The sequence below is a fragment of the Meles meles genome, chromosome 4 (genome assembly GCF_922984935.1).
Source record: "Meles meles chromosome 4, mMelMel3.1 paternal haplotype, whole genome shotgun sequence".
NCBI lineage: Eukaryota > Metazoa > Chordata > Mammalia > Carnivora > Mustelidae > Meles > Meles meles.
In genome coordinates this window covers 34,952,271-34,977,619 of record NC_060069.1, presented here as the reverse complement: position 1 = coordinate 34,977,619, position 25,349 = coordinate 34,952,271, and the positions used below count along the sequence as shown (strand labels likewise).

At 36.4% G+C, this 25,349-nt stretch overlaps 1 non-coding gene across 1 annotated transcript; it reads left to right on the top strand.

The window, feature by feature from the left end:
• The first annotated feature begins 24,164 nt into the window (after window positions 1-24,164).
• Window positions 24,165-24,229, top strand: LOC123941111. The gene has a single exon (XR_006818196.1). It is a non-coding gene; the product is annotated as a small nucleolar RNA SNORD58 (small nucleolar RNA).
• Window positions 24,230-25,349: the final 1,120 nt, after the last annotated feature.

The following is a 25,349-nucleotide window of genomic DNA, read 5'->3' as shown; positions in this document are numbered from 1 at the left end:
TCCTTTTTACCCACCAGGTTAAGATTTTTTTTTTTTTTGAGTTTGATAGCACATTGTGTTATAAGATATAGGTAAGCAGGGATCCCCATACACTCTTTGTGGGACTATAAATTAGCATAATGTCCATTGGAATTTTATTGACATTATCCATTGAAATTAAAAATGAGCATACTAGGGGTGCTGGGTGGCTCAGTCAGTTGATTTTGGCTCAGGTCTTGATCTCAGGGTCATGGGATCAAGTGTCACGTGATCAAGCCCCAGTGGGGAGTCTGCTTGAGATTCTCTTCCTCTCCCTCTCCCTCTGCCCCTCCCCTTGCTTGCATGTGCACTCTTTCTCTCTAAAATAAATAAACAAATCTTTAAAAAAATGAACATATATAACTCAGCAATTCAATTCTGAGAAATTAGATTACTTGTACATGTATAAATGATTTAGGTACAAGAATATTAAGTGAAAGAGTGATTATAATTATAAAATACTATAGCGATAAAGTTATTTTTGCTAGTTTGCAGATAAAATCTGAAATATACACACAGGCTCTGGGGAGTCAAGGCGAGAAATATATGATTGAAAGGTAGGGTCAGAGAGTTTTCATTGTCTACATGAATGTTTTCTTGAAAATCACCTACTGGGAAAATTAATTAAATATAAAAACAAAACTAAAACTAAAGTATAACAAAATCCTCATGACGTTTCAACTTAAATTACACTAAATGATAGATAATAATCTGGTAAATGTAGTCATATGATAAAACTCACTAATTCTAAAAAAAAGTGGTAATTGCTGTAATATTAGGAAAACACAGCATATTATTGTAGAATATCTATCCTTGACCAGAGGTTAGGAAAGTGTTTATTCTCTTGCACCATGCTTTTTGGTGTGTGAATTGACAAAAGATCCAGACAGTACCAACATCTGTGTAATCTCATTCACACCAATTTGTCACTAGAATGTGGATCCACACAATATTATGAGCAAGACCATTATCTATACTGTTATTTCTATTAATTGAATATTAACACTGAGCAATGAGTAACCAATACAAAGTGAAAATAAATTAACATGTAATTATATGAAATGCTACAAAGTCACTGGAAAAAAAACCTCAAGAATTGAGACAACATAAAAGTGTGAAAATATGCTGCAGTGTATGTTAAGTAATTAAGCAAGTTTATATATATAAACTTATATTATATATATAATATAAATTTATATCATATAATCATAATTTAACAAAATTTCATAGGCAATTTCTGAAAGGAAAGCTCTCTAATTGGTAGGATGATAACGGATTTTCTTTTGCTTATGTCCAGTATTTTCAAATGTTATATTTTATACATACATTACTTTATTGTCAAGGAAATGAACAAACAAGTAACATGCAGTGTGTCAATGTCTGTTATAACTAGAGTATTCTGATATTATTCTGCAGTGCTGGTTTCCTGCAGGTAATATATGGATAGCTTTATTCTGCTCTGAAGGGTCCCTAGTGGTGGTGATTCTCACAAAAAGAAAAGTGGAAAGATTTATTTCAGAAAAACCTTTTGTCATCTGTCCACTGGAACACTTAGATTGATTCTTGGCTCAGTTTCCAAGAGGGCACAAGCAGACTACCTCTTCAGAGATTTCTTAAGTTTACACTCCAGTGCAGTTGGTAAAAACAGCTGCTCCTAGGTCTGGAATCAAGTAATTTGTTGTTCTAGAATATTATGTACAGACTCCTCCCCTGCACTCAATGCCCCTCCTCCACATTGGGCATTGGAGGGGCAGGTAATGATTTCTCCCATGTGTCCAAATAGCTACTATCCCTCTGAATAATCACCATCATCTCCCAGAAAATGCCCAGAAAGTTGCATAGAATTAAGACAAAATATGTATCAGATGTATCACATTGTTGGACTAAAATAGGGATAGAAGTAAATTCTGAAAAAAAAAAGTGAGCTAAGACACTGGGGCTAAAAAGGCCTGTGTTTGAATTTCTACTCTGATCTTATTCCCTGTATAAACCTGCTCATCTTTCTGAGCCTCAGCTTCTTCCACTGTGAAAATAGGTCATCAATATCTACCATGCCAAGTTGGAAGAGTTGGACTGTTACATAAGAAAATGTACAGGAAAAATCCTCATGCTATCTGGCTCATGCAGACGCTATTCAGTGCCAGATGCTGATCTAAAGGGGGTTACATATTTTCTCATTAATACTCAATTTCTGAGTATCTTCCATAATCTTCCATTATCTTGACCCAATTTTAGAACTTAGTTTTCTTTCTTTCTTTCTTTCTTTCTTTCTTTCTTTCTTTCTTTCTTTCTTTCTTTCTTTCTTTCTTTCTTTCCTTCTTTCTTTCAAGATTTTATTTATTTGACAGAAAGATCACAAGGAGGCAGAGAAGCAGGCAGAGAGAGAGGGGGAAGGAGGCTCCCTGGTGAGCAGCGAGCCGATGCGGGGCTCGATCCCAGGACCCTGAGACCATGACCTGAGCCAAAGGCAGAGACTTAACCCACTGAGCCACCCAGGCACCCCATAACTTAGCTTTTCTAAAAGAACCAATTTGGTTGCAAATTCGTCTATATAGAGAAAAATGAGAAGAAAATCTCAATATATGTGTTGACAAGCCTAGACAAAAATCTAGTAGCACTATGTTAAAATACAGGATAATAATTAATGTAAAATCATCTTGCAATGACATGCAATAAATATGTATGCATATATTTAAATATTTTTAAATTAACTTACAATTAAATTGACTTTTGGTGTACAGTTCTATTAATTTTGACACACTTATATGATACATAAACAACACTACAATCAGGATACAGGGCATCATACCCAACACTTTCCTTCTACTCTTCTTTTGTGGTAGAACTTTCTCCCCACCCTTATTCTTCTGGCAGCTGCTGGTCTATTCTTCATAACTTTGTCACTATGTTTTGTCTTTTCAAAAGTATCATAGAAATGTAACTTTTTGAGATTGGCTTCTTTGGAATTCATCCAAATTGTTGCATTTGTCAATAGCTTCCTCTTTATTGTTGGGAGTATTCCATTGTATGAAAGTACAATGGTTTGTTTGACCATTTCTGTGCAAAAGAATATCTGGGCTGTTTCCAGTTTGAGGCACTTGTGAATAGAGCTTCAATAAACATTCATGAATAAGTTTTCATATGAAAATAAGTTCTTTGTTTAAAGCAAATACCTTGGAGAAGAATTGCTGGATCATATGGTAAATGTGTGTGTACATGTTATGTGTATATATACATATATATATGTGTATATATATAGGCATTCTTGATTTTATGGTATGCTAAGTGGTGGTATATTTTCAATTTTATAAGACATTTCCAAACTATTTTCTAGAATGGCTGGACCATTTTTCATTGCCATTAGCAATATGTGAGACTGGATTACATCACGTCTTTACCAGTGCTTGGTATGGTCTTTTTGTGTCCATGTGTTTTTGTTTTTATGAATATGCAAAAGCAATTCAACGGAGAAAAGAGCCTGTTGTTAGATACGTACACAAGATTGAAATTATTTTTTTATGAACTCTTATTATTATGTAAATCCATCTTTATCTTTGGTAAATGTTTGTGCGCTCATGTTTTCTTATTTGATATTAATATATCCACTCCATCTTTCTTTGGATCAATGTTTGCATGCTATACCTTTTTACTTTTAACTTCCTTATATATCTGAAGTGACTTTTTGGGAGCCTATACTTAGGGCATATCTCTTTTTATTTTTAATTTTTAGAAAAAGAGAGAGCGTGGTTTGGAGCAGAGGGACAGAGAATCTTTTAAGCAGGCTCCATGCCCAGTGCTGAGCCTGACATGGGGCTTGATGTCATGTCCCTGAGATCATGACCTGAGCCAAAATCAAGAATAAGGTACTTAACTGACTGAGCCACCCGGGTCCCCTAGCACATCTCTTTTTAAATCTATCCTGACAATTCGTCTTTTAATCGTGCCTAGAACATTCACACTATACATATTTATTACTATGTTTGTATTTAGATCTGCCATTTTATTATTTGTTTTCTGTTGGATCTCTTTATTTTCATGCCTCCATTTTCCTTTCCTGTTTTCTTTTGGCTTACTTGAACACATTTATTATTAAATGTTAATGTATCTATTTCTTTTTACATGCATTTCCTTGAATAAGCCTTATTTTCCTATGTTTTGTTTTTTAGTGGTTGTTCTTTACATAATTATAGTGGCTTTATGTAATCTGCCTGAAATCCTTGTTTGTCCCTTCCAGTGGGAGGCAGAAAACTTACCACCTCTCACCTTTCACTGCTTGGTTTGCACTTTCTTAGGTGTTACTTCTACTTTTATTGAAAATTCCATCAGATAGTCTCATAGTTTTGCTCTCAACTACCACAGTATATTAAAGAACTCCAGAAAAGTTCGTTACATTTACCTAGATGTTTACATTGTGATCTCTCTTCTTTCAAGACTGATGCTCCTAATTTCCTTCTTTCTGATATCTTTTACCTTTTTAGAGTAGGTCTGTGATAATACATTCATTTGTCTTTCCTTCATCTCAGAATGCATTAATTTCAGCTTTATTCCTAAAGAGTATTTATCCTGCATATAAAATTGTAGGTCAATTGTTCTTTTCTTTCAATATCTTAAAAAATGTTAGTTGACTTTGTTGTAGACTTCATTATTTTCATGAGAATTCTGCAGTTAGAATCATTATTTCCTTATAATTGAGGCATCTTTTTTCTGGTTTATTTCTAGAATTTTTCTTTGTTTCTGACCATTTTTTAAAGTATGTCTCTGGGTATTGGCTTCTTTGCAATTTTTCTGCCTGAAGTTTGCTGAACCTCTTGAATCTGTAGGTTTATATCTTTCAAACATTTATGAGAATCTTAGCCATTATTTCTCCAAATAGTTTTTCTCTGTCCTGTCCATTTTCTTCTCTCCTTCTGGGATACCAGTGACATCAATATTTGACCAATGAATGAATGTTCCCGAGAACCTGTTGTTTTTCTAAAGTCTTTATCTAATTTGTTCATACTGGATAGTTCTTTTTCATCTATTTTCAAGTTCATTGACTCATTCTTCTGTCATTTCCATTATGCTATTGAGCCTATTCTGTGAATTTTTTACTTTAGAATACTGTTTTTTTCTGTTCCCCAAAGTTCATTTATTTCTGGTTTATATTTTTTTTCTGAGACTTTCTTTCCTATTTCTTTGTTTAAAGAGTATTTACTTATATTTAAGTTGACATTTTTATTTTAGATGCTTTGGTGTCTCTGTTGAATAATTTCAACACTTTCACCATTTTCTTACTGACATCTGCTAATGGACTTTCCCTGCTCAAGGTGAGATTTTTTTTTTTTTTCTGGTTCTTCCTATGCTAGGAAATTTTGACTTGTATTCTGGACATTTTGAATATTATATCATAAGATTATAAGTCTATAAATCCTATAAAGACTGGCTTTCTTAAAAAATAGTAAATTTGCCTGGTAGAGTCCAAGCCACAAGTTTGGACCAACTTTCTATGAGTGTGTCTTCAACATTACTTCTCTTCATAGAGCTCTTCGGATCTATGTCTTCTGTGTCTTCAGTTGGTAGTCTGGAACCTGGCTGTGGCTTTATCTTGGTCAGGTCTCAAAGTCTTTGTCTTGCCATTGGAACTGGATCAATACATGTTGCAGCTTGGTGATGAGCTTAGGAGTTTTTAAACAACTTCACTGTTTGCTTTCCTAAGCTTCTGCCTTTCTGTGACCTTCTTGATGTTCTCTGGTTCTCTGGGACTCTCTTCCTAATTCCTCCACCCAGAAATCTGAGGCTATAGTTATCCTGCTATGTTCTGGATTCCCCATGACTGCAGCTGCTTCTATGATCAGAAGCTGGGAAACCAGAGAGAGGGGAAAAACCAACAGCAGCTGGAATCTGTTGGAGCCACAGAACCTCTTGGAACACACTCTCATATAGCTGAGGCAGTTTCCTCTGTCTCAGAATTTTAGATGCCTGCAAACTCCCATAGCTGCTGGAATTACTACCACCACAGATGCCATAGCAAGTTTGTCATTGGGTCATGAAAGAATGGAGAAAATACATATTCATTTTTTAAAAAGGCATAACAACTATTCTTCCATTCAGAGCCTTAGAATTCCCCTTCCTGATCTTTTGGAGGGCTTCTCTTGGAGCTCTTTCTGTTCATGTTAAAGACCAGTTCTGCATTTGGGGCTGCTTTGAATCCAGGCCAAGGAATACCAGAGTAGGGGGGGGATGATGGTAAAGTCACTGCAGGTACAGTGGTGTTTTGAGATATGGTCTTCTTCCTCAATTTGGCTCCTATTGTTTACCTTTTACAACCCATCACATGCCCTGTACTTTCCACCCAGGTGGATGTCATTGCTCTTTCTTCCCTGGAATTGAAACTGATCAAACATACCTTACTAGACTCTAAAACTAGTGTCCTATTTTTCCCCATTGTGCCATGATGCTGTTTCCAAAGATTATTATGAACGCAGATCTCCTTCCTTATGTGTTAACTGAAACCCAACTCATAATCTTTAGGATATCCTCAATATTGAATGTTAAATTTCCTAGAATTGATTAAAGTTACTCCATGACATCAGCATTCAGCTGCTCTTTTGGAATCCCTGAAACTAAAAGTCTTGAGACCTTACCACTTCTTTGTCTAATACTGATGTGTAGAGGCAGAGAACAAATCCTATCTGAGTGGCCACACATTCATGTGTCTTTTCTCACATAACTATCCTTACCTGTCTCCCTGAGTTGTTTCTGTGCCTGATGAAATTAAAAAAAAAAAAAAAGTTTCTTATTAACTATGGTAAGATAGAGAAGCTCTTTACTCACACTTCCTAAAGTTATCTGTCAAATTTTCTTTGATAAAGAATTTATCAAAGTTCTTACCAAACTAGAAAAGAGTAAGCTGGAGAAGAGGATGGAAAATCAATCCACCCTACTTTATATGCCAATGCAACCCCAACCCACCTGCTAATAAAAATAACTAAAGAACACATCATTTGTTTTATCTTGAGATTTTGGTCATAACAAAGCTATTAATCCCTTATAACTTGTGATAGATTACAAAATGGTGCAAATTCTCCATCTTTTTAAAAGTATCTGTGTCCTTTCTCATTGACTTTGTAACTCCTCAAGAGATAAAGTCTATTCTGTCTAAATCTGGGCTGCCTCTGGGACTGACATTGGCCAATAGAATGTGTGGATGGGATGCCTTGCCAGTTCTAAGTCTAGGCCAGGAAGACCTGCATGCTTTTGTTTACTCCCTGGGAACCCTGCTGAGCCACCATACTAACAAGCTCAGGCTAGCCTGCAGGAGGATGAAATACCATATGGACTAGAGATGAGCCATCCAAGCTAATCCTGGTCTCTATCAGACCCAATAGTTGACTATGAACTCATGAATGGGCCCAGCTTAGACCAGCTGAGCCAGGCTCAGATCAGCAGAATTATCTAGTCACCTCATAGCCATAAGAGCATTAATCAAGTGTTGCTGTGTACAGCCAGTAGTTTTGGGTGGTTTGTTATGCTGAAAAACCTAACCAACACATGAGATAAGAACTACTTTTATTAATTGACGAGACCCTTCATTGCTCCCCAAAACACACACACACACATACACACACACACACACATAGGGAGGGAGGGAAGGAGGGAGGAAAGAGGGGAGGGGGAGAGAGAGATAGGAGAGAAAGCAGAATGTTTGGAATTGAGCTGCACTTAAAAACACTACTCTGCAGTCCCTAGTCATATGAATGACAGTCCCAGTACCTTTACAAGCCTGCCAGTAACTATTAGCACGTATCTAGGAAACGGACAAGATTTTCGTATATTTTATGGCCCACATTCTGCCATTGTAGCCGTAATTGCCATGAAAATGCAATAGTGCATGGATCCCTATCTTCAGCAAACGTATTCCTTCTGACAAAAAGGAGACTGACTTGCACAGAATGACTTTGTTCATGTGAAGGAGAAAAAGAAACCTGCAACTGAGACTATGATGCAGAATGGTGCTGCCCAGACTCTCATTTTGTATTCTCAGCCCTAATTAGCTCTTTTGGAGCAGATTGTTTGCAATGAGCTCCAGAAAATTGAGTATGATTTACTTAAGGCAAACAGGGTTCAGTTGTTAACCTTTCAGTCTTTAACGAGGCAACATCTTAAGGACGAACAACAGTAAACAAGGAAGCTTGTCAATAAGAATCAAAACTGTGCCAGGATCCAATTTTACACCAAAAACAAGTCTCTGGAGAAAAATAACTTTTCTGGCATGAAGTGACGGTGCAGGAAGTGCTAGAAAAGAGTATCATCCTGACTCAAAGCTGAGAATTCAATTTTGGGGTGTCTTATATTAAGAGGCAACTTTACAACAAACAATGTTCCCATTCTGCTGCAGAACCTAGTGAATAAATGATGACTAGAACAATGTGACAATACGACATCTGACTTCATAGGAACATGGCGGTGTTCAGGTAGAATTGTGAGTTTTCAGGGTAGTCTTAGACATGAACTATGCCATTAATAAAACAGGTGATCAGAGTGAGTTGTGGGAGCCTACACAGATGTTTTGCATGTGGTAGGAGGATCCCTGAGATGAGAACCTACAGTCAATCCCCACTACTCTTCTAGCTGAGCCTTCCTCATAGAATTGCCTACACTTTGCTGAGTGTGCTGAACCTCATTATCTTTTACCATCCTCTCTATCTGGACTATATTTCCTGACTTTTGTAGTCTGGAAAATTCTTGCTAATCCTTAAAGTCTAAATCGAATCATTCCCTTACAAAAGGAGAACAAATCCTTGCCCCATCTCTTTTTCCCTGGCACATTTTGTATTTGGGGTTGCGAATAGATCTAAGACACTAAAAGGCAACAACAACTGGACCATTATTTCTGAGGTCTGAGCTCCAAAGTCATACTGTTTAAGATAAATTAAAAAGAAGAAACATAATACCTTCTGTAAATCTCAGAGCATAATTTTCCCTCCATAAGTACATAGAGAAAAATTTTCAGGGAGAACATTCAGATTCTCACCAAAAAGAAAGAAGGAAACAAAAACCACATTATTTTTATTATAGCTCCTGGAGCAATCTTACACATAGGCTGGAAATTGTTTCTGCTTCTTGATTGACTGGGGACGTGAGTTGGTATTCTGGTGGTATACAAACATGGCTATAGTTATTCCTGTCCTGTACCGACATCTCTTTGTAATGTGATTTTGCGGCTTCTTTCAACAAGATGTGAAGTTTATTTCTTAACCCTCTGAGTCTGGGCTGAACTTGAAATTTGCTTCACCAATAAAATGCAGTGGGAAGTCATGCTGTACCTGTCCTAAGCCCAGGTCTCAGAGGACTTGAATTTTTGTGCTTTTTCTTTTGGAAAGTTGCCCAACTGTTCTGTGAACCTCTTGAGCAAGCACACTGGAAGATGAGAGACCACATAGCTCAGAAACTAGCCTGCTCAGCTAGGTCATGTGAGTCGTCAGCTCCCCAGAGGACCTAGTTGCTGAACAAAGATGTGTAGTAAGACAGACAAGACCAGAGAAACCATCCAGCTGAGCCCAATCCAAACCAATCCACTGAGATGTATCTAAATAGTAGACTGTTGGTTTAGGTTACTATGTTTTGAGATAGTTTGTGCTCAGGAAAAAAAAATTAACTGACACAAATTGTTAAATATACAAATGTACATAAGCCTACCACTGAAGGGTCCTGAAGGTTTTTCTTCACTCTTGGGTTGTTCAAACATCCTCCCTAGGTTTCTGAGTTTCTCCCTCTTTCTTTTCTTTCCCAGAAGATCTTCAGTTTCTCAAATCCTTCTGCTTCTCTGTTCTTCAACCTTGACTGCCTCTCTACAGCTTTCAGCATGGGTTTTCTGTTGTGTTTCAAATCATGTGGGTTTTTCTCCCTGTACACTGTCATCAAGGGTTTCCAATTCATTAGAATATAGGAGAGGGATAAATGAACACAGAAAGCCCTTGGAGAATATGTCTTATTCTTGGGATGCAATGAGGTAAGAGAAAAACAAAATTCCTACTTGCCACATTCTACTTTTGTATAAAATTTTGAATCATTAGAAAAGAGTGGTTTTCATTTGATATTATCCCCCTTCCTTGCCACCTCAATCTCACCAACAGGGTGAAAGAGATTGTGATGAGCCAATGAATTTCCCACTCGAGGCGGTGTTTTTCCAGTGGAAAGTGACTTGGTGGGTTTTGGGTCCTACAAATCAATTAAAAGATTTGTCCATCCACAAATATTTAAAATTTTGGTACTTCCAATTGTCCTCCAGAAAGTATCAATTTCCATTCCTCTGCATGAGTGTTGATTTCCTCACCTTATCACAAACATTTTTTTCAAGTTTTCATTGTGTATTTTATATGCATATATAACATATATGTAAAACATAATATTTTCCATTATAACCACTTTAAATCTATAGTTTATGGGCATTAATTACACTTACAATGTTGTAGGAATATTGCCAATATGTTTCCAAATTCTTCTATCACCCCAAACAGACGTTCTGTAACTATGAAGCAATGCTCCTCGTTTTTACCTCTCCCAACCCCTGTAAGCTCGTCTACTTCTCTCTGTAAGAATTCACCCGTTCTAGATATTTCATATAAGTGAGTCATACAACATTTGTCCTTCTGTGGCTGCCTTATTGCATTTAGCATGATATTTTCAGGATTCCTTGATGCATTTATCAAAACTTCATTTCGTGCTATGACTGAATCATATTCCATTGTATGTATATGTCACATTTTCTTTGTTTATTCATCTGTAGCCCTTTTGGCTATTGTGAATAGTGTTGCAAAGAATATTCACATGCTTCTTGAATCCCTGATTTCAATTCTTTGGGTTTATACTTGAGAGTATAATTGCTGGGTCATATGATAATTCCATGTTTAACTTTTTGAGGAACTGCCAAACTGTTTTCCATAGTGGCTGCATCATTTTACATTCCCACCAGCAAAAGAGAGGGTTATAATTTCTTCACATCCTCACCAACAGTAAATTTCCATTCTTGAATTGTAACCAACCCACCAGGTGTAAAATGGTATCTCATTATGGTATCAGCATTTGTCAAATTGCTGATTTTTTTCAAAGACTCCTTATTTGGTTTTGTTAGTGATACCAGTTGTCTTTTGCTTTTTTCTTTTATTTATCTCCACTCTAATTCTTATTTTTTCTATCCTTCCTCTAGCTTTGAGTTTGACCTGCTCTTCTAGTTTCTCAAGATGTAAAATTAGGTTATTGATCTGAGATTTTTTTTTAAAAGGACTTTATTTATTTGAGAGAGAAAGAGAGAGAGAGACAGAGGGTGAGAGAGAGAGAGTGAGAGAGAGAGAGAGAGAGAGCGAGAGAGCGCATGAGAAGGGGGAGGATCAGAGGGAGAAGCAAACTCCCTGCCGAGCAGGAAGCCTGATGTGGCATTCAATGCTGGGACTCCAGGATCATGACTTGAGCCGAAGGCAGTTGTTTAACCAACTGAGCCACCCAGGTGCCCCAATCTGAGATCTTTTTTAACATAGGCATTTGCAGCTATGAGTTCCTTTTGAGCACTGCCTTTGCTACATATTATAAGCATTCCTATTTTTTTTTCCATTTCTATTTATCTCAAACTATTTTCCAATTTCCCTTGATTTCTTCTTTGACCCACTATTTCAGAGTGTGTTTTATAGGGGGCACCCGGACGACTCAGTCAGTTAAGTGTTTGACTCCTGGTTTTGGCTCTGCTCATGATCTCAAGGTCCTGAGGTTGAGCCCTGCGTCCAGCTCCATGCTCAGAGCAGAGTCTGCTTATCCCTCTCCCTCTGTTCCTCTCCCCATGCTTTTTCTCTCTCCCTTGAATAATAAAATCTTTAAATGGAGGGGAGGTGGATGGGAGGATGAGATAATTGGGTGATGGGCAGGTGATGTGCTGTGCCTTCGGCATTATATGCAACTGATAAATTATTTAACACTACCTCTGAAACTAATGATATACTATATGTTGGCTAATTGAATTTCAATAAAAATAAATAAGATCTTTTAAAACAGAGTGTGCTGTATAGTTTTTCACATGTGTGATATTTTTTCAGTTGTCCTTCAATTAATAATTTTTAGCTTTATTCATTGTAGTTATGAAAGATACTTTGTATAATTTCAATCTTCTAAAATTTATTGAGACTTGTTTTGTGACCTAACCTGTGGTTTATCCTAGATCACTCTCTATGTGCACTTGAGAATGTGTACTCTGCTTTTGTTGGGGGGAGTGTTCTCTAGATGTGTGCCAGACCTAGTGGTTTATAATATAGTGGCAAGTCCATTATTTCCTTACTGATTTTCTCTCTAGAACATCTATCCATTATTGAAAGTGAGGCTATTGACGTCTCCAAATATTATTTTAGAAATGTTTATTTCTAAATTCTATTTTAACTATATTTTGGGACTCCGTTGTTTCGTGCATGCATATGTGTATAATTGCTATATTTTCTTGGATAATGGATTGTTGAAGGCTGTCGTCATCCACTTAAGTGACTTTTGCAAACTGTTTTTGCAAAGACTGTATTCCTTGTCTCTTGATGTCACTGACTTCTCTTTAGTTTGTGTTTAGATAGTGTTTTGACAGAGATGTCCTGGATATCAGGAGCTAAGCAAACAAACCACATCTCTGCCTGTCCTTATTGCCAATCTAAGGGGCAAAAAAAACATTATTATCATTTCAAAAATACTATGTGATTTTTATTTTTATTTTCCTGATAATTTGTGAGGTTGTCTCTTCTTAAGTTTCTTAGGCACTTTGTCAGAGGTTTAGTTTTTTTTTTTTTTTATTTACTATTCATTTATAGAATTCCTTCAGATAGTCTTTATATGAATTCGTTGTTACATGTGTTGCAATTATTTTCTTCCACCTGCCAATTTTATCTTAGTATTTTTTATGGCATCTGCATTGGAAAGAATCTGGGTTACTTTTATGTATAAGCTTAAGAATATTTCCTCCTATGGCTTCAAATTTTATGTTTTGCTTAATGAAGACTTACCTATCAATATTTTCTATAGTAAATCTAATTTCTTGTACATTAGCTTATTAAATAAATACTCATTTTTGAATAAATATTATTTATTTACTTTTTTGTTCCCTTATGTCATACTCCTGATTTTCTTCAAATGTCTGGTGCTTTTTGATTTTTTAAATCTTCCTTTCTGGGATTCCATGTGTGTGTGTGTGTGTGTGTGTGTGTGTGTGTGTGTATACACACTATAGCCTGCTTACAGTGATCATGGGGCTGGAAGTTTAACAGTGTGATTTTCCAGTAGCTGGTATTTGGAGGGAGCATGTCTCTGTGCTTTCCGTATGGCATTACCCATCTGAGCACTCCTTAGCTTCTCCCACACAAACACCTACATCAGGGCCCAAAAGTTTCCATCACCAAGATGGTAAGGATCAACTTGTATGAATTTAATTCTACTGAAAACCACCTTGGTATTTGGTCTGTGCACACCTTTCTTATTCTTTTATCTTTTACTTCTGACATGGGGAAGCCTTAGAAATGTTTTTGCTTTTTATACCTATCCTCTCTTTGTGTTCTTTGATCAGCAGTCTCTTCTGTCAAACTATTCCATACTTTACTTCTATGGATTCTTCAATGAGTTTGATTCACCAAGGAGACTACTGTTTACTGCTAATGTTATAGTTTTGTTTGCTCTAATACCATTTTTTTTATATCTAGAAGTAAAAGATATAAGTATGTGTTCTCAGATTAATATCCTGATCTAATTTCCTGTGTATATTATTATTCATATTAGATATATTTGTAATAGGACTAGAGTCTCTTTAAAAGATTGGATTTAGCAAAATATGATGAAAAATACATAAAGGAATGAGAATAGGAATGAATAAAAATTGAAAGAAAAAAACAACAAACAGTTTGGTTTCTGTAGGAATTCAGAGCTTTGGTAGGTCTGGGACTTAGTCCTGAAAAGGGATGGAAAAGTCAAGGTCTCTAAGGACACTGACTTTGACTCACCCAGAAGTAAGTTTTCTGGGGATGGTTTTCATAGTAACTACAACCTAGTGAGTGGAAAGATGCTGAGCTAGAGTTTCCAGAAGATTATACATCTCCCTTCTCAGTGGGAGAGTGGTGGTTTTACCATAATCAGAGATTTCTACAAGGATAGAATCATTGGCAGCTGGGCATCTCAGACAGGACTTTTAAAATCCTGGAAACCTTGGCTTTCAACTTCAAATGTACAGCAAGGTCTCCACATTGCTATGTTTCCATATACTTTGCTAGCCAATAAAATTCATAGCCTTGACATTGTCTTTGGACATCTTTTGCTATTTCTGTAACAGTCCCACAATGAGAGAACTTAAACCATTTGACATAAAACATTCTTCTTTGGAATAAAGGAGGTGCATATTTGGAAATTGTTTTCCCCATTATTAAGAAAACTCAATCTTATCATAGAAACGTAAGAGATAAACACACTGGCCATTCAGAGTTTGTCTCTTCCAGGAAAAAATAAAATGAATAAAAATACTTGATGTTATACAGGCAAACCCCAACATCGCAGATATTCTTTGTAAGTCTTATGTCAGACACCTAGATGTCTTCTTTTTTGGCCCCAAGTTATGCTCTTTATGACATGTTTATACTCTATTATTGTATGTCGGTAGTTCTCTAACTGCATTCTCAGCACATTTACCCACATTATAGTACTGTGCTGTGATGGACGAACATGTGCCAAACTTGCCTTCAAGGAAACAAGTCTTGTACATAGGCCAGGACTGATGAAGTGACCTATAAATAACCACTGAATTTTCTTGCCAGTAAATGTACAATTGATTATGTCACCTTTTGTAGGTGTTATGGTGAGGTTCTCCAGCTGCCAATTTTTGTTTTAGGGCTGTCTTGACCCCTTGTGAAAGTAGCTACTATTAGATGAGCAGAAGATCCAGAGGCTGGATGATGAAGAGAAAACAGAAAAATGTCCATGATGAACCTCAGGCTCACAGTAGCCTCATAACAAGACATGATATAATGCAACTCTCGATCAATGCAAGGAATTGAAGGACCCTTTGATCAGGAATTATCTATTCCAATTATAGGCCTTCAGTTATTTCCAGAATGACTCCTAGAAATCCAATTAGTCTTTATTTATTCATCTATAAAAGAGTAAAAGAAGATGCTAATGTTTCCTTTAATAGGGTTGAAGAGAGTTAAGAGAAAAATTAGTTGCTAAATAGAACTGCTGAGATGGGACGTAATTTAGATATGTCTTCACATATTCATGTGCATTTAACAACAACTTACCTGTTCAAATCTCAGTCTACTTTCAAGTGTGGCTCAGTGTTTTCACGACTCAGTAGCTTTATGATTTATTATTTTTTCCAAGTTCTAATCCACATTGTATCCCTGAGTTACTTCTGAGCAAATGTCTTTTCTGTTCTGTGCTTCAATAAATCCCACCACAGAATTGGGTTTACAATAGAAACTGCTTAAAAGAAGAAATGAGTTCAAAACTTGAATTAAGTTTCCTCAGGTAAAAACAAGCCTTTTTTTCTTTTTTTCCTCCCTAAAGAACCTTGTTGAGCATGTGCCCACTCTTAAGGCAAGTAAGCCTGGACTTGAAAATAATTGACCAAGCTATAACATGAGGAACTGCCTGGGCCCCAGAGGGAAATCAATCAAGGCCTATTGTGAGGCTGTGATGTGCTTACTTCTCCTGTGGGGTGGGCATGGATTTCTTGGATCATGGTGGCAAATCAATTTTGTGTTCATCCTTTTCAGTGCTGATTCTTAGGAGCAAGAGCATCACTTCTTGACCCTCCTCAGGCAGAATTGAGCTCTCCTTCTATATTCACCCAGAACTTTGAACCTCCCTTGTTTCAGCCTTCTTGAGCTACAAGGAAATGCAGCAGTAAGAGTTAGGACCTTGGAAACAGAGAAATGTGGCTTCAAGTCCTGTCTCTGCTACTAACTAACTTTCTAACTTAAGACAAGTTGTTTTCAAAGCTTCCTCAGTAGATTAGGGTTAATAAAGACTCTCCCCAAGGTTTGTTGTGAGAATTAAATGTGCCAGTGGATATAAATCCCCCAGTGAAGTGTCTGGCACCTGACAAACACACAGTCAATAATAACAGGATGACATTTCTGACATGAGAGAGAGGGAGAAGTTGGGTCAGAGCCCCACTCTACATAGCTTGGGAAATATGAAAAGAAGTAGATATCTTACTGCTGCATCAGCCACAGTCACGGAGTGGCAAAACTTCATATACAATCCTTAAAAAGCGTTAACGAGAGAAAGAAGAAGAAAAGTGCAGAAGTACTCAAAGCATGGGGATATTCCCAATGATATTTCCTCCCCATAAGCAATGCAAAGGGAAAAGTAGGTAGGGAGAGGGGGGCACATCCTGGCAAATGTTGCTCACGTGCTCTAAGTAAAAAGTAAAGTCAAGAGGATGACAATCGTCATCAGCACTGCGGCTCTTAAAGTGTTAGCTAATGCAGCTTATGTGGCAGAAAAACAGCTGTGAAAGTGTGAGTAGAGGACATTAGATTACTTTTATTTGCAGATGATAGGATTGTATACTCTTAGAACTCATGGGAATTGTCTGAAACACTATGAGAAATAAAAAAGAAAATTCTGAAAATTCCCTGGATGCAAAATTCATATTAAAATCATTACTTTTCTTATATACCATCTATAAACAAAATATAATGAAGGAAATATCCCATTTACAAGAAAAAGATTTTTTTAAAGGAACAAGAAATATTCAGGGTTTACATGAAGGAAAACTTAAAACTCTTCTGAAGATTACAAGAGAAGATTTAGAAAAATGGTCAGAATTGATTCCTGGATAGAAAGTCTCAATATTATAAAGATATTATCTTCTACAATTTATCTATGAAGCCTATGTCATCCAAATTAGAATACCAGTGGGATGTTTTGAGGAAAACTTTATAAAATGATATTTTTTGAGAAATACACATATAAAATTGCTGTGATGATTCTTCAAAATGAGAGAAAAAGATCAACATGTTCAGTGGAGCAATATCCAAAATCTAGAAAATATTCACCCAGGTAGACATGGATATGTTACATATGATACAGATGACATCTTATTCAATGGGAAAACACGGACTAGTTAAAAAAAAAAAAGGCTCTGCAAAAAAGGAGTTGACTTTTGGGGGAAAAACTTGGATGGCTACTTTGGTCTCAGTACAAATTTGATATCTATTAACTGTGTGAGTGTAAAAACTAAAACCTTAGAAATATTGTAAGAAAACATGGATTGCAAAAAAAAAAATCACTGAGGTTATAAAGGAAATGTCGGTAAAAGTAACCACAAAAATTAAAAACCAAGCCATGGCAAAGACATGGTAATATGGAAAATCAAAGTAAACTGCACAAAATTTTATAATATGTGGAATAATCTTATAAAAATGACTAAAAGCAAATATTTCACTCATAAATTGAGTAATTTTACAGAAAGCAAGATAGACTACTAATAAATAGAAAAATAATCAGCCTCACATATTAAATGAATAAAAATAAAATTAGCATTTATACCTATCAAATTGGAAAATAAAATATAATTGATAATACTAATTCCAACAAGAGTCTTGAAATATGGGCACTTCCATATGCTCAAAATCCAAACTATACCACTTTGGAGTGCTGTGTGGCAATATCTAAGTTTTATTTTATTTCATTTTATTTTAAAGATTTTATTTATTTGACAGAAAGAGGTCACAAGTAGGCAGAGAGGCAGACAGAGGGAGAGGAGGAAGCAGACTTCCTGCTGAGCAGGAGCCCAATGCGGGGCTCAATCCCAGGATCCTGGGATCATGACCTGAGCCCAAGGCAGAGGCTTTAAACCACTGAGCCACCCAGGTGCCCCAATATCTAAGTTTTAAATGCATACACCCCTTTTACCCAACAATTCCATTACCAGAGTTAGTCCTAGGAATATTCTTGCAAAACTGTACCATGATATGGAATATAGTTTTCAACAGTTAAAAAAACAACATTAATATAACCTATAGGGTACTAGTTGAATAAAATATAATACATCCGAACAAGATTATATTCAGCTTTAGTAAGTGTGATATACTGGTATCCACTATTATTAATAGATTTTCAAAATGTATTCATAAATGATAAAAGCCAGGCACAGATCTTTATTTTAACTTAATTATCTCTTTAAAGGCATTTAGATGAAGAGGAGATTTGGACACCCTGAGATATATAAGGAAAGGCAGAGAGGAAATGACACGTGAGAACTCGTGAGGACATTAGGAGAATGTGGCTATCTACAAGCCAGGAGAGAAGCCTCAGAAGAAACCAATCCTGCCAACACCTTCATCTTAGACTCCTGGCCTCCAAAACTGTAAAAAAAAAAAAAAAAATTAGTTTCTGCTGTTTAACCACTCAGTCTGTGATAGCATTGCAAAAGTCACTCAGTGTATTTCCTTTTTTTGTACTTGGGTAAATTGCTTCTATTACAGCTAGACTGTTTGTATCCTTATGCTCAAAGGTTAATGATTAATTGGAAAGTAGCACAGGGTTTGACACACGTTGGTGCTCAAAATTAGGAACTGATGAGTGAATGAATCACCTAATGCAGAATCAAGGCACACTAGATTTGGACTTTTTGTTTCTTAAGCTTTATTCTTTTAAAGACATCTGTATGACTTTGCTGCCTCTAAGACTGAACAAAGAAGTCTGTTTTTATGGACTGAGGAAGCAGACATCTAGTTTGTCACAGATGACTAAAATAGATGTCTGCCTTAATAAAAAGAGAAATTATTTATATGACTAAAAATAATCTAGAAGCTACGAAATTATTTCCTGGTGAATAAAGACCTTATGAATTATTGTCAGTTTGAGTGTCTTTACTGTGTCACCCCTTCCCTGCTTTTTAAGAGAGCTAGAGAGTAAAAGGAATATGGCAGATTTAATGACATTCTTTATCTACTAGACAGACAAATGATGTCTTCTTGAAATATACTTTCCTGGATTGTGAAGTTAAAGCAAATTAAAAAGGAACTGCAGTTGGAACTTTTCTGGGTAAAGCAAACTGTTGCCATAGAAAGGCAATGGTTCTGAAAATAAAACCATTCACTCACCTGTCATCAGATATCTAACTGTCTAAAAGGCAAGCCCAGCAGAACTGAGGACTCTAAGACCGTTCTTCTACAATCCATCCTCTCGTCCGGCAGTGCAAAGTTGGTATATACTTGGAATCTCTTCTCAACAAAAGTGAATGCCAACGAGGCACAAGTATCCACGCCAGATACTTCAAGGGATGCCGAGAAAAATCATGACAAGTGAGGCCTCATGATCTCCAAAACTTACAATGTGCTTGATTGATGTAACTTCTTTCTAATAGCAGGTGCCAAGACAAGAGCCTGTTCTCCAGGGTATTGTGAGATCCTCTGGTGAGAGGCACTGAGAAAATATCACATTTCTAGTGGTATTCATTTTTATTTTTTAACATTTCTACTTCTGTGTTTATTTTATAAATATGAATGTTCTGGACGCCTGGGTGGCTTAGTCAGTTAAGTGTCTGCCTTCGGCTCAGGTCATGATCCCAGGATCCTGGGATCAAATACTGAGCTGGGCTCGCTGCTCAGCAGGAAGCCTGCTTCTCCATCTTCCTCTGCCCCTCCCCTCTGCTTGTGCTCTCTCTCTCTCTGTCTCACTGTCTCTCTCTCAAAAAAATAATCAATAAGATATTAAAAAATATGAGTGTTTTATCAGTACATTAACAGATATTGATAATTTATACCAGACGTGAATTGGAGGTTGGGACTTATTTTATGTGAGTGGGAGGTTGTTTTACTGGTAGATATACATGTTAAAATTGTTCTGGAGGCTACTGGTCATAACTATTACTGTGTCTTATGCACTACCTTAAAAAAATCATCAGGGTGTGGTAACAAGCTCAGGACAGTCTAGCATTATTATATTAGGTGTGTAAATGGAGGGGAAACAATTATAGAAAGAGGTGGGGGAAGCTTGTTTCCAGATATCAGATAAACTATTACAAAATCTAGTACTTACAATCAAAATTCCATCTGATAAAATCACAATTAGATGCAAAGCAAAATAGAGACTATTTTTTTCTTGCTGCCTAACCTGGCAACTGGAAGTCCTCTGCTTTCTCACATTTACTCAGTGTTCCCCACCCACAATCCCAAATTGCAGGAAGCTGCTAGTGGGTAGGTGATGTTTTGTTTGGGGGCTCTTGTGACCTTTATGCCAACTTCATGATTCCAAATGCAAACGTTAATAACATATATTTTTCAAGGGCGTTTGGGTGGTGCTGTCAGTTAAGCATTGGACTCTTGGTTTGAGCTCAGGTCCCGGGCTCAGGGTCATGGGATTCAAACCCACCTCTTCTGCTTAAGAGAGAGTCTGCTTAAGACTCTCTCTTCGTCTGCCTCCTCCCCTCCTCAAATAAATAAATTCTTAATTCTTTAAAGATAGATGTTTTGCAGAAGAAATTGGGAATTTTAGATATCAACAGGAGTGCTCTACTGCTCATTCATGAAAATTTGTCAAACAAGATGTCATTAGCAGCAGCTTTCTTTTTGCTGGGAATGCATATATCATTTGCAAAACTGTTATCAACAATGTTAATGGAATAAAATCATCTGATCGAGTTCCAATAACTTATAAAAGATGTATTTTTATACTTCTCTATGTCACTTAGTCCTTGCACCTTACTTATTCTCTCTGGATAATCTTGTCCTCTTCTGTGAAACATAAAATTTGGCTGCTGAGCTGAACTTGGTTTCCTTTTGCTCTGACCCATTGTTGTTTTAGGGGAACTTGTTTAGATATTTGTTTTTTATATATTTGTATAAATATATATGGAATATTATTCTTGGCAGTATTTCATCCTGTATCTACTAAATTTTTAATCAAAAATATCTCTTTGCCAAGTTTTTAGGCTCGCCAAATATTTGTAGAGTTATACCACCATTCTCCACCTCCAGACGTCATTTGGTTAACAAATATTTTTATTCACTTTAGCATTTGTTCATAAGTCAGTTCTCTTTCTCTCTTTTTAGATTTTATTTATTTATTTGAGACTGTGAGAGAGAGAATGAGCAGGGATTGCTGGAGAAGGAGAGAGAGAAAAAGACTTTCCACTGAACAGGGAGCCTAATGCAGGGCTCCATCCCAGGATGCTGGGATCATGACCTGAGCCAAAGTCAGATCCTTAACCCTCTATGCCATGCAGGTACCCCAAGTCAATTACCTCTTAATAAATTATTTTTATTTGTTTGAAACTGGATTAATTTACCAAAATCTTTCAGTAAGGTGTGTGGGAGGGGAAATATTGACTGTGACTACGTGACCTCATTGGGAATGTATATACTTGGTGATATCCTTAGACCTGGAAAATAGAATTTTACTTGATAATTGTATAAGAGATGAAAAAATCATATATCAGATGCTTAAAGAGTGTTTAATTAAAAAGTTATATGCAATGAATATATTCTTGAAATACTGTGAGCAATCTAATTTTGGTTCCTCAAATTTTTGTTTTTTTGAGTCTTTTTTGAATGATTAACCATAGTGCTGAGGAATACAAGTTTATCTGAATCAGTTGTGAAGTATGTCATAATTAACTAGTCATAAAATACTTTGCAATAAAAAAGAAGATTCTAGGTTTTTTTTTTCTCTTTAACCTTTTATCTATTTTTGAGAGAGAGAGAGGGGGGTAAGCAGAAGAAGAGGGGAGGGGCAGAGGGAGAGGGAAAAGCAGACTCCCTGCTGAGCAGGGAGCCTGACATTACACAGGACTCAATCCCAGGACTCTGAAATCATGACCTGAGCCAAGGGCAGACACTTAACCACTGAGCCACCCAGGCGCCCTGATTCTAGGTTTTTCTTACAGTAGAATCACTGTGACTCACCCACATCTTCACATGCTTCATTGAGTGGAAGAGAAAGGATTGGAATTATAGCTATGGCTGGGATTTGCAGATAAACTGCACAGCACCTATTACAAGACATTGGTTGGATCTCTGAGCATCATTTCCAAATGTGTTTTTCATGTGTATAGGTGGAGGGGGTAGGGAATTGTGAATTAATGCCCAATATAACATCATAAGAAATTATCAAGTTCAGGTGTATGTTCAGGGTGTTGCTCTAATTGCCTCCTAACTGGTTTCTCTACTGCTTTTCTTCTCCTTCCATGTTATTATTCACATAGCAACCGGGTGATCTTTAAAAAAAGGTAAATCAATTAAGCCACTTTCCTATTTAAGGCCATCCAGAAGCTCATCACAGCTTTAAAAAAATACTGATTATGATCTATGGCTCATAATTTGACCCCTACTTTTGTCTTGGGCTTCTCCTCTACTTGTTTACGCTTCGGTCAATGTCTACGCTCTGAAATTGCTAAAGCCATTGAAGGAAGGTCAGCAAATGGTGCTGGTGTAATTGGATATCCATAGACTACATAATGAACTTTTATCTAACCTCACACCTTGTACAAAATCAGCTCAGAAATGGATCACAGACTTAAATATAAAAAATAAAACTATAAAACTTATAGGACATAACACAGAAGAAAACCTTAAGGACCTTGGGCATGGTGAAGAACTCTTAGATATTATACACAAAGCACACTATAAAAGGAAAAATTTGTAAGGTCGACTGCATCATCATTAAGTACTTGGTTCTGCAAAAGACCTTTATAAGAGAATGGAAAGACAAATGGCTACAGCATAGGACAAAATATTTGCAAGTCACATATTTGGCAAGACTCACAGCTAGAATATGTAAAGAACTCTGAAATTTCAACACTAAAAGAACAAAATAATCCAATTAGAAAATGGGGAAAACACATGAGAAAACATTTCACCTATAAGAATATGCAGATGGCAAATAAGAATATGAAGATATGTTTAGTATCACTAGTCATTAGGGAAATGCAGGCTGAAACTACAATGAGATACCACTATACAACTATTAGAACAGCTAAAATAAATAGTGGCAATAGAAAACAGGGACAAAGGATGTGAAGAAACTGGATCATTCATACATTTCTTGTGGTAATTTAAAGTGGTATAGGGGCACCCTAGTGGCTGATGGGTTAAAGCCTCTGCCTTCGGCTCGGGTCATGATCTCAGGGTCCTGGGATCAAGCCCCGCGTAGGGCTCTCTGCTCAGCAGGGAGCCTGCTTCCCTTCCTCTCTCTCTGCCTGCTTCTCTGCCTACTTGTGATCTCTTGTCTGTCAAATAAATAAATAAAAAATCTTAAAAAAAAATAAAATGGTACAGCCAATCTGGAAAATAGTTTGGCAGTTTCTTACAAAACTAAACATACAAATACCTATGACCCAGCAATGGCACTCCAGGGTGTTTGCCTGACAGAAATGAACATTTAGGGCTTGAGTAAAAACCTGTATATGTTCATTTACACCAGCTGTATTTATGATAGCCAAGAAATGGAAGCAACATAAATGCCCCTCAGTAGATGATGAGTTTAAGCGAACCACGGCACATCTGTACAATGGAATCCTACTTGACAATATAAAGATGCAAACTCTTGGTACACACGACATGGATAGAACTCAAGAGGTAACAGACTGTATTATTTTACTGGTACACCATTCTCACAATGACAGAATTTCAGAGACAGAAAAGAGATAGAAGAGAGGGGTGCCGGGAAGACGGATGTAACTCTAAAGGGGAGAATATGAAGATCTTTGTAGTGATGGGACAGCTCTGAGTCTCAATTGTGGCAGTGGGTACACACCCACACATAATGAAATGACACAAACATCACACCAATGTAAAACTTCCAGTTTTTTTTTTTTTAAAGATTTTATTTATTCATTTGACAGAGAGAGAGATCACAAGTAGGCAGAGAGGCAGGCAGAGAGAGAGGAGGAAGCAGGCTCCCTGCGGAGCAGAGAGCCCGATGCGGGGCTCGATCCCAGGACCCTGAGATCATGACCTGAGCCGAAGGCCGAAGGAAGCGGCTTAATCCACTGAGCCACCCAGGTGCCCCAAAACTTCCAGTTTTGATATTGTTCTATAATTATATTAGAGGTTACTACAGGGGAAAATGGGAGAGAGTTACCTAGAACCTATCTACACTGTCTTGGTAACTTCCTATGAATCTATATTTACTTAAAAATAATTTTTAACTTGCTGTGATGACCAATTTAGGACACCATTGGATTAACCATGAAAAAAAGTAATTTTTAAGGATTTTATTTGATTATTGTAGCAACTGTTTTATGAAACTTCCTTAAATAACTGATACCCGTGTTTCAAGTCAGGTCATTCAAGATATTCTAAATATGAGCCACTAGAAAACTGTTTCTTTACGTTTATATATTAACTTTTACATTTCATATATAAAGTTTTGCAGGCGTTTATGATTAATATTCCTGCAGTAGTGTGTACACACAATTCCTAGCCTGCTCTTTCTAAGTATATAGTTGTATCATGTCATAAATTGTGTCATTTTACATACCAATGCATATGACCATGGCTTCATGTACAGGCATTCACACATGAATTCCTCTAACTAATAGACGGTAATTATATATGATACACTACAATATCTGAGGTTTCATTTAATTGTACAAATGGAAATGAGTATTTTTTTAGTATTTCTTTAAGATATCAGTAAATTTTTTATGGCAACAGCATTCATGTTATTAAGTAGAATTGATATTTTTTATTTCTTTATTATCTTATGTTTTAATTATAGTAAAATACATATAACATATACTTTACCATCTTAACCATTTTTATTTGTTCAGTTTAGAATCCATCTTTTTAAATTATTTTTATTTAGTATCTTAGTGTTGACACAAAAAAGTTACAAAAATGTATACCGGAGTTACAGTCTAAAACAGATTTAGGGTACTTTTACAGGGGACCTAAAGGTAGCAAAGATATAAAGAACAAGAGAAAAGATTTTCCTATAGATAAAGCAATTTTTTTTGTTGTCCGTAGGAGGGGTTTGAAGAAATTGAAAAGAAAAACGATCAGATTAGATAAGAAACAAAGACTCAAGCAATAAAATAACAAAAACAAACAACAATTACAAAAAAAATTGACCTACTGACTCTCCACCCAGTAAATTTGACAGCCTTAACCCTTGTAAACTTTTGCAAAATGAAACAATCCCTTCAGATATAAATACAGTCAGTCCATATAAAGTACGTAAGGAAGCTATTTCACGCGTCTAAATGTTTGCTGGCCATTTCTTTAATTTAATGATTTTTTTTTCCCCTCATTCTTTCTTGTTGTTAAAGGTAGTCTTTAGATTCACTGATGAGAGCAGGAAAAAATCACAGGGAAATAGGCAGTTCAATCAAA